Source organism: Strix uralensis, chromosome 8 (genome assembly GCF_047716275.1).
Source record: "Strix uralensis isolate ZFMK-TIS-50842 chromosome 8, bStrUra1, whole genome shotgun sequence".
NCBI lineage: Eukaryota > Metazoa > Chordata > Aves > Strigiformes > Strigidae > Strix > Strix uralensis.
In genome coordinates, this window is record NC_133979.1 from 9,329,135 (window position 1) to 9,335,765 (window position 6,631).

Sequence of the window (6,631 nt, forward strand, 5' to 3'; positions counted from 1 at the left end):
TTTCACTTTGTCCTGTTTTATTATGAAACACTTCAATCTTCTTCCTAAAACACATATGTCTTGTGCGTTTCAAGATGTTCCTTGTTGCTCATGCAGAACCAGTTTCTGAGCTCTGTCAGCAGAGTGCCATATGTTCTGGGGTTCATTTAGCTTCTCTGGCGTTTGTGTAGGCAGCATATTGGATGTAATGCAGCTAAGCTCTGCTCCATTCTTTTCTTTGTAAACTTGTCAAGAGATGAAAAAAGCAGGGAGAAGAAAACACTGAATAATACTCGAGTGATTTGAATTATCAGTAAGTTATGGTAACTCAGCCAATCAAAACTGCGGTTTCTCATGTACTTGAGGATTTTCCTTAATTGCAGCTTTGCATAGCCTAGAAAGTGATGCATCCCTCAGTGCTGCCCAGTATTACACCCAAAATGAGAATGCTGAAGATTGAGAGATAACCCAAGCCGTTTGGAAATGACAAGCATTAAGTGATCTTAATTTTGCATTGATCTGCTATTTTAAATTTAAAAAAATAAAAAAAGTGAGAGAAGATGAGCATGTGAAGGGATTGTACTCCTCTTTGTTGTCTTCTGGCTTTGTGGAAAATAACTCTCTGCTGTTTAAATGCCTGGTACTGCAAAGAAACCTCAAGACTGATGGTGCCCTCCTGTTTAAAAAAAATAATAAAAAAAAATTTCTTACCAATCCCTTCCTGTTTTTTCCCTGCCCCCTATAATCTTGACCGTGAACCAGTAGGTACCATCAGTCTTTAATATACCGCTGGTATGTAGGGACACAGCCCTGACTGTTTATTGATAGTGGCCATATATTGTCAGATACTGATCTTATCTGCCAAAAGCTTTTCAGAACCATCTCAGTGACTGTGACAGAGGACCAAAGTATTTCTGTAGCTAGAGCTTAAAAAAGGAAAAGAAGGAATAAGAAACTAGCAAAAAAGAAATACATATTAAACTGTTTCCCCCTTGCTGAGGTGTAAGGCCGGAGGGAGAGGGCTCGAGTGGCTGCTTGGGATGAATGTGTGGAGGAGCTGGGAGGGAAACTTCTGCAGGTCTGACCTAAGGTCGGTCAGAAATAACCAGCTGGAGTGACATGAGTGTAAACCTGGTTGAAGTGACAGACAGCTCAGCTCCTGGGACTCTATTTACATATGTTTAAAACAAACAAAAAAAGCTGCCTTTGTTCCCCCGGAAAATCTATTTACTTGGCATTCAGCTCATGTATAAACTGGAACTTCTTTCATGGAAAATGTAGAAACAAAGCAACTGACATTTGTGCTTTGATGTGAGGCTGAAGCTAAGATTTGATTTTGAAATATGAAAGTAAACTGAAACTACCTCCAATTTAAAGGTGGGGTTTTTTAATGACCTTAAAAGTTTTGAGAAGTTTTTTTTCTCTTCCCTTAGGGACCAGAAGAAATTATAACGGTAATCTTACTTAGAGCTGTAAGTCTACAGAGACAGTGACTGTAGGTTAATGAAAAATTGACACTGCTACTTGCCTGTGCTTCCAGCAGAATTTTTTTTCTTCAAACTGATGTGAACTGTTGCACTGCGTGAGTTGGTTATGAGTCTCACATATTAAATTGAATGCTGCTTTTGTGGAAGCTGCGGGAGCGAATCACAGCTGAATGTTTTGAACAACATTCCTGTTTTGAACAAATGCAGCAAAAATTACGGGTTTCTTAAAATGGTTACCCTGGTCCTTCCCCTTCACACTCAGAAATAAAGCTTGATGTGTTAGTCTGAACCAGAAAGTAAGCAGAGGAATTGTCCCCAATGATCTCTACCCCAGTACTAAATCCAGAGTGCTTCAACCCAAGCTGACAGCAGTCTAGTAGAGAAACCACACCACAGAGCAGTAACGGAGTGTTGCAAGTGCAGTTGCTCTTGTGTTTTGCATACAGGTGTGTGCTGTCATGCACTTGCACGCTTCCCTCGTGTGGCACTGGGCCTCCTCGGGCGACTCGATGTGGCTCACAGACCGTTGTTCAAGTGCCCTCTCCAGGAGCATTTCCGCAGTGTCTTTTGGGACAGCTTGCTTCTCGTTCCTGGAAACCATGCACAGAAATGGCATGAACTCAGCAGCTCAGGCTGACTTTGGTTTGTACTCTGACAACTTAATATCTGTTTGTTGTCCTTGGCATGGTGGTGCCATCTGCTCTTGCTTGGACAGCTTATCTGTAATATTGCACTGCATGATATTTCAGTTTTTGCTTATGAAATCTTGGGCTGTGCTTGAATGGCACACCGAAACCTTGATGCCAGGCTTTGACCAGATGGCACATGCTTAAATAACATTCCCCCGTGTACTGTGATGGAGATGGATACGCAGAGGTGTTGGGAACTGCGTTTGAGACAAGGGGAGGGAAGGCATGAAGACAGCTTCAAGTATTATGTGGGATCTCAGGTCAGGAATTAAAGAGCCATTGGATGTCCACAGATTTCCCTGCTCCACTTGAAGGACTTTAAGCCTGAAGAGTGCCCAGTACTTGGGTTGAAGGGCTGTTCTAGGGCAGAAGCATTCTCCATCCCTCCTGTAGGTGGGAGGGAGGACAGAAAGGTGGAGAAAATGCGTGACTTGAGGGTCAGGGCACTGCCTTGGGAAAAGGCAGCTTGTGTGCGGTGGAACTTGGGACAATGATGGACAACACCAACAAAGATTCCTCCTTGAGCATTTCTCCGAGGAGGATATCTGTATTTTGGTGTTGCGAGTGGATTTTCCATCTGCAGTGGGGAGAGGTTATGTCTGGGTGACGAGGAAGTCGTCATCTTTCACTGCTCTGAGGAACAGGCAGTGACGTTTCCTTGCAATCTTTCACAGTCTCCATCGCCTTTGCACAAAAATGTCAAATTGTTCCTACACCAACCTTTTACCTATGCTAAAAAAAATCATTTTCATCTATTGATCTTTGTGTTGCTTTCATAGCACACTGTATATCGCTCTTGCTGCTCAGGGCAAACAAACTAAAAACTGTTCATATCTGGCTTTGGGGAATCACCTCCCACGTTACGCTGGCATTAGTCTGAAATGGGGAAAAGAAACATACCCCATTAAATGTATATACAGGACTGTGAGATGAGAGGCTTGAATGTGGTTTTTGCACCCAGTACATATTGTCCTTCGCCGCTTCCTTTTGGCTTTATCCCCTTTTTTTTCCTGATTATAAAGCCCTGTTTCTCTGCATGCACCGTCCATGATTTTTATTTATGTGGTGTAAGTTCATAACAGACAACTGCTTAATGTAACTGAAGAGGCTTGATGAAATCCAGCAGTTGAAAGCTGGAGTGAGATGCAGTCACACTAGAAATAGGGTGCAGGTCCTTTTTTTTTTTTTTTTTTTTTTTTAATGTAACGAGTATTTAGCTTTTAGAGCATCTTAGCCAGAAACTGGTTTCTTCTTAATTTGCAGTCTTTACGCCAGGATTGACAATTATGCTCAAAGAAACATGGCTAAGCTGGCAGTTTGATAAAGAAATAGGCAGGGATGTTCTGCCATATGCACTGTGGTTATTGCTCAGTCAAAGATCACAAGTTCTACCAGTAAATGCTAGGTCAAAGTAGAAGATTAGACCTTTTAAAAGCTTGGAGTCTGGTCCTACTTCAGTATGTACGGCCTGGACATGTGCAGCCTGAGCTCTCACCACTTATCAAGCTACAGTGTCTCCAAAGTAACTGGAGATAAAGCTCCAGCTTAAACAGAGGGCCAACTTGCTTCTCTTATTAACTCATTACCTTTTAATCTGCAGACAAGCCAAACCCTGCTTTGGGGGATATTCAGGCTTTTCTTATTTGTCATAAATTTTTCAAGACTTATGCTACATTGATGACTTCTCATTTTAATTAAAAAAAAATTCCAGAAGCCTTTGTTATGTAGCAATAAAATGTATGGTTAAATACCAGCCAATTTAGCAACTGTGCTTTTGCTACTCCGCAGAGATACACAAGTGCACACTCAGAAATCCTCTTGCTGATATGTCAGCATTTTGAAACTGCTACAGCTTGAGGTTAGCAGGGTTATTTTCTTTTGTCTGGGGTTTAAAACATTGCTCCCAACCTGGTATCTGGGTAAGATAAGATGAATCCACTGAAGGTAAGAAGTTGACTTTATTATCTGTAGGAGAGACGCTTCTTGACTATGTAATTCAAAATTGTTTTAAGTAACCTTCTCCTTTCCCCCCTGGCAACTAAAAGGACTAATTTGCTGGTGTTGGAAGCACTGGAAACTGAGAAACAGATAAGTGAGCTGCAGCACTGGGGGCGGGAAGGGAACACCTTCCAGGCACAAGGCTATGGAGGGGCGTGGTGGGACTCCCAGTGCCAGAGATGTCATGGGCCAGAGCCACGCACGTGGAGAAAGTCCTGCGGATATACAGTGGTAAGTACCTGCACGAAAGCAGGGCTCAAAATATCAGTTCACGTGTATAAACAAAGCAATGCAAAAGCAAAGCTGATGTTAAGTTTTTGCATTATTTTTACAGTAAAAGTAGGAGGGGGATTCTGATATGTTCTTTGGTGTATATTTATTGTTTGGTATTATTTTACTCGAAGGGAAGAGAAAGTAAGAAGAGAGCGAAGAAGAAAGGAAGCTAAACCATGTCAATTTACTGAGTTTGCTTCTTTTCTTCACTGGGCCCAAAAGTGCAGAAGGGTGCTGGGAGTCTGTCAGCCCACATGTGCCCTCCCCTCCCGCAGATCTCCATGATCTTTACCCTGGTGAAGTTTCCTTCTACAGGAATGCAGGGAGGGCAGTGCTCCCTGCAGGGATGAGAGCTTGTGATCCCAGGTGGGATCTGCTTTCACCCAGAAACAGTGAGTTCCAGCTATGATTCACCTGGGCGGGTGCGGGTCTGCACATGCCAAGAAGGCTGTGGGCACTGTCCCAGGAAACGAGCACAAGGAACCAGAGAAAACATGGTGCCCTGTTCGCTAACTTACTCTCCAGCCTGCTAAAATGCATGTGGTTTCATTTCTTTCCGTTGCAATAAACTGTGCCCACCATAGCGTATATTCTTTTAAATAACATTTTAAAATATTTTCCAGTAAATTAAAGCGATGACATGTTTGTAGGGTTCATTGTTAATTTCATTTCCTTTGGCTCAACCAGCCAGATAAAATGCAATGTTATTAATCTTTGTTTAAAAGAAGATCCTTTCCCGAACAGTAATAAATGATCTTGATAGATTTGTCAGGAAAATGAATGATAATCATTTGCAGATAGACACAAGCCTAGTATGGAAGATTAATAAGAAAATATGTATTGGCATCATTAATAACATCTGCTGCCAATGGACTTGTATATTGGTTACAGCTCTGAAAGCGATGTGTTCTTGTTAGGATATTGCAATTCATCACGTGCTGTGAGGAGCGAGGCTGCACAGTGCTCCTGAGGCGATGACAAGCTGCTCCCCAGGAAAGGCTCACGAGGAGCCCAAGGCCAAGGCCACGCTGCATCCGCCATTGGCTGAACCTGTCATCACTGAAGCCCCAGTTCTGCTGGGCTCTGACTTCCCACATGCATTTCCCCATGTCCTTGCTAAAAACTCTTCCGGACTGCATGAATTTGCTAATTCCTTGCTTTTGGGGCTATGGCTGGCTGGATTTGCCAATAATCCTTGTTCCCTCAGGAGCTCTGCCCTCATGGTGTGAGCTGAGCAGTGCTGGTGGAGAAGCTGCTCCCGGCACAGAGCAGCTCAGGCTGCAGCAGCTGGGGTTTGAAATACGCTTTCACTCAGGGTGTGTGCTCATCACACCGCGTGTATCTCTAGAAAGGTTCCTCCAGAGCCTGCCGTAGGCATTTAAACACTTGTATGTCTTCAGCTGACACAGCTTTAGAAAGTACCCCCTGCTTCCCTGGATGCACAATGTGTGAGGTGATACAGCTCTTCACAGGTGCTGCATGTGACTGTCATGGGCCTTGGTTTGTTGACCTTGATCATCCCTGTTAGGAAAAGAGCATTTTATTTTGGGCTTATAACCACTTCACCTGCAGAGCCTCTTGGGGTTTCCCTCTTAAAACCCCCCAGAGCACATCTGAGATGGTGCAAGGAGCTGCACTCTCACAGCAGTGCTCTGCCACAGCATCACCCCTGCAGCGGGAGGGAGCTGAGAACCATCCCATCCCATCCCCTCCCCATCCCCATCCCCATCCTTGTCCCTGCCCTGTCCCCATGGCTCCTTGGCACGCAGGGGTGAGGCTGATGGGGAGCTGCTGGGGTGAGCAGGGTCCCACTTGCTGCAGGGAGGCGAGTGGGAGGTGGGGCTGGAGGGACTTCATGTATTCAAGTGCAACCCATGGGGAGATGTAACATAAAATGGAAATTATCAAGGCTGGGAAGGAGGGGTTGAGAGAGAGAGATAGAGAGGAAGAGCTGCACATGGGTGTAGACAGAGGGAACGGGTGTGGGAGATGAGAAGGAAGGAGCAGAGGGACTGAAACAAGGAATAACATGAAAAGGAAACTCCCCCCATCCTCAATCTTCAACCAGGAGGAAAAATATAATCTCTTTTTGGTTTGGTTTTAATTTTTTTGTGCCAAATATGGTATTTCCTTAGAAAATACAAGGAAAGGTCAAGAAGTTTTGAGATTACTTTGGTTTATTTCAAAAAAACATTTCAGACTCCC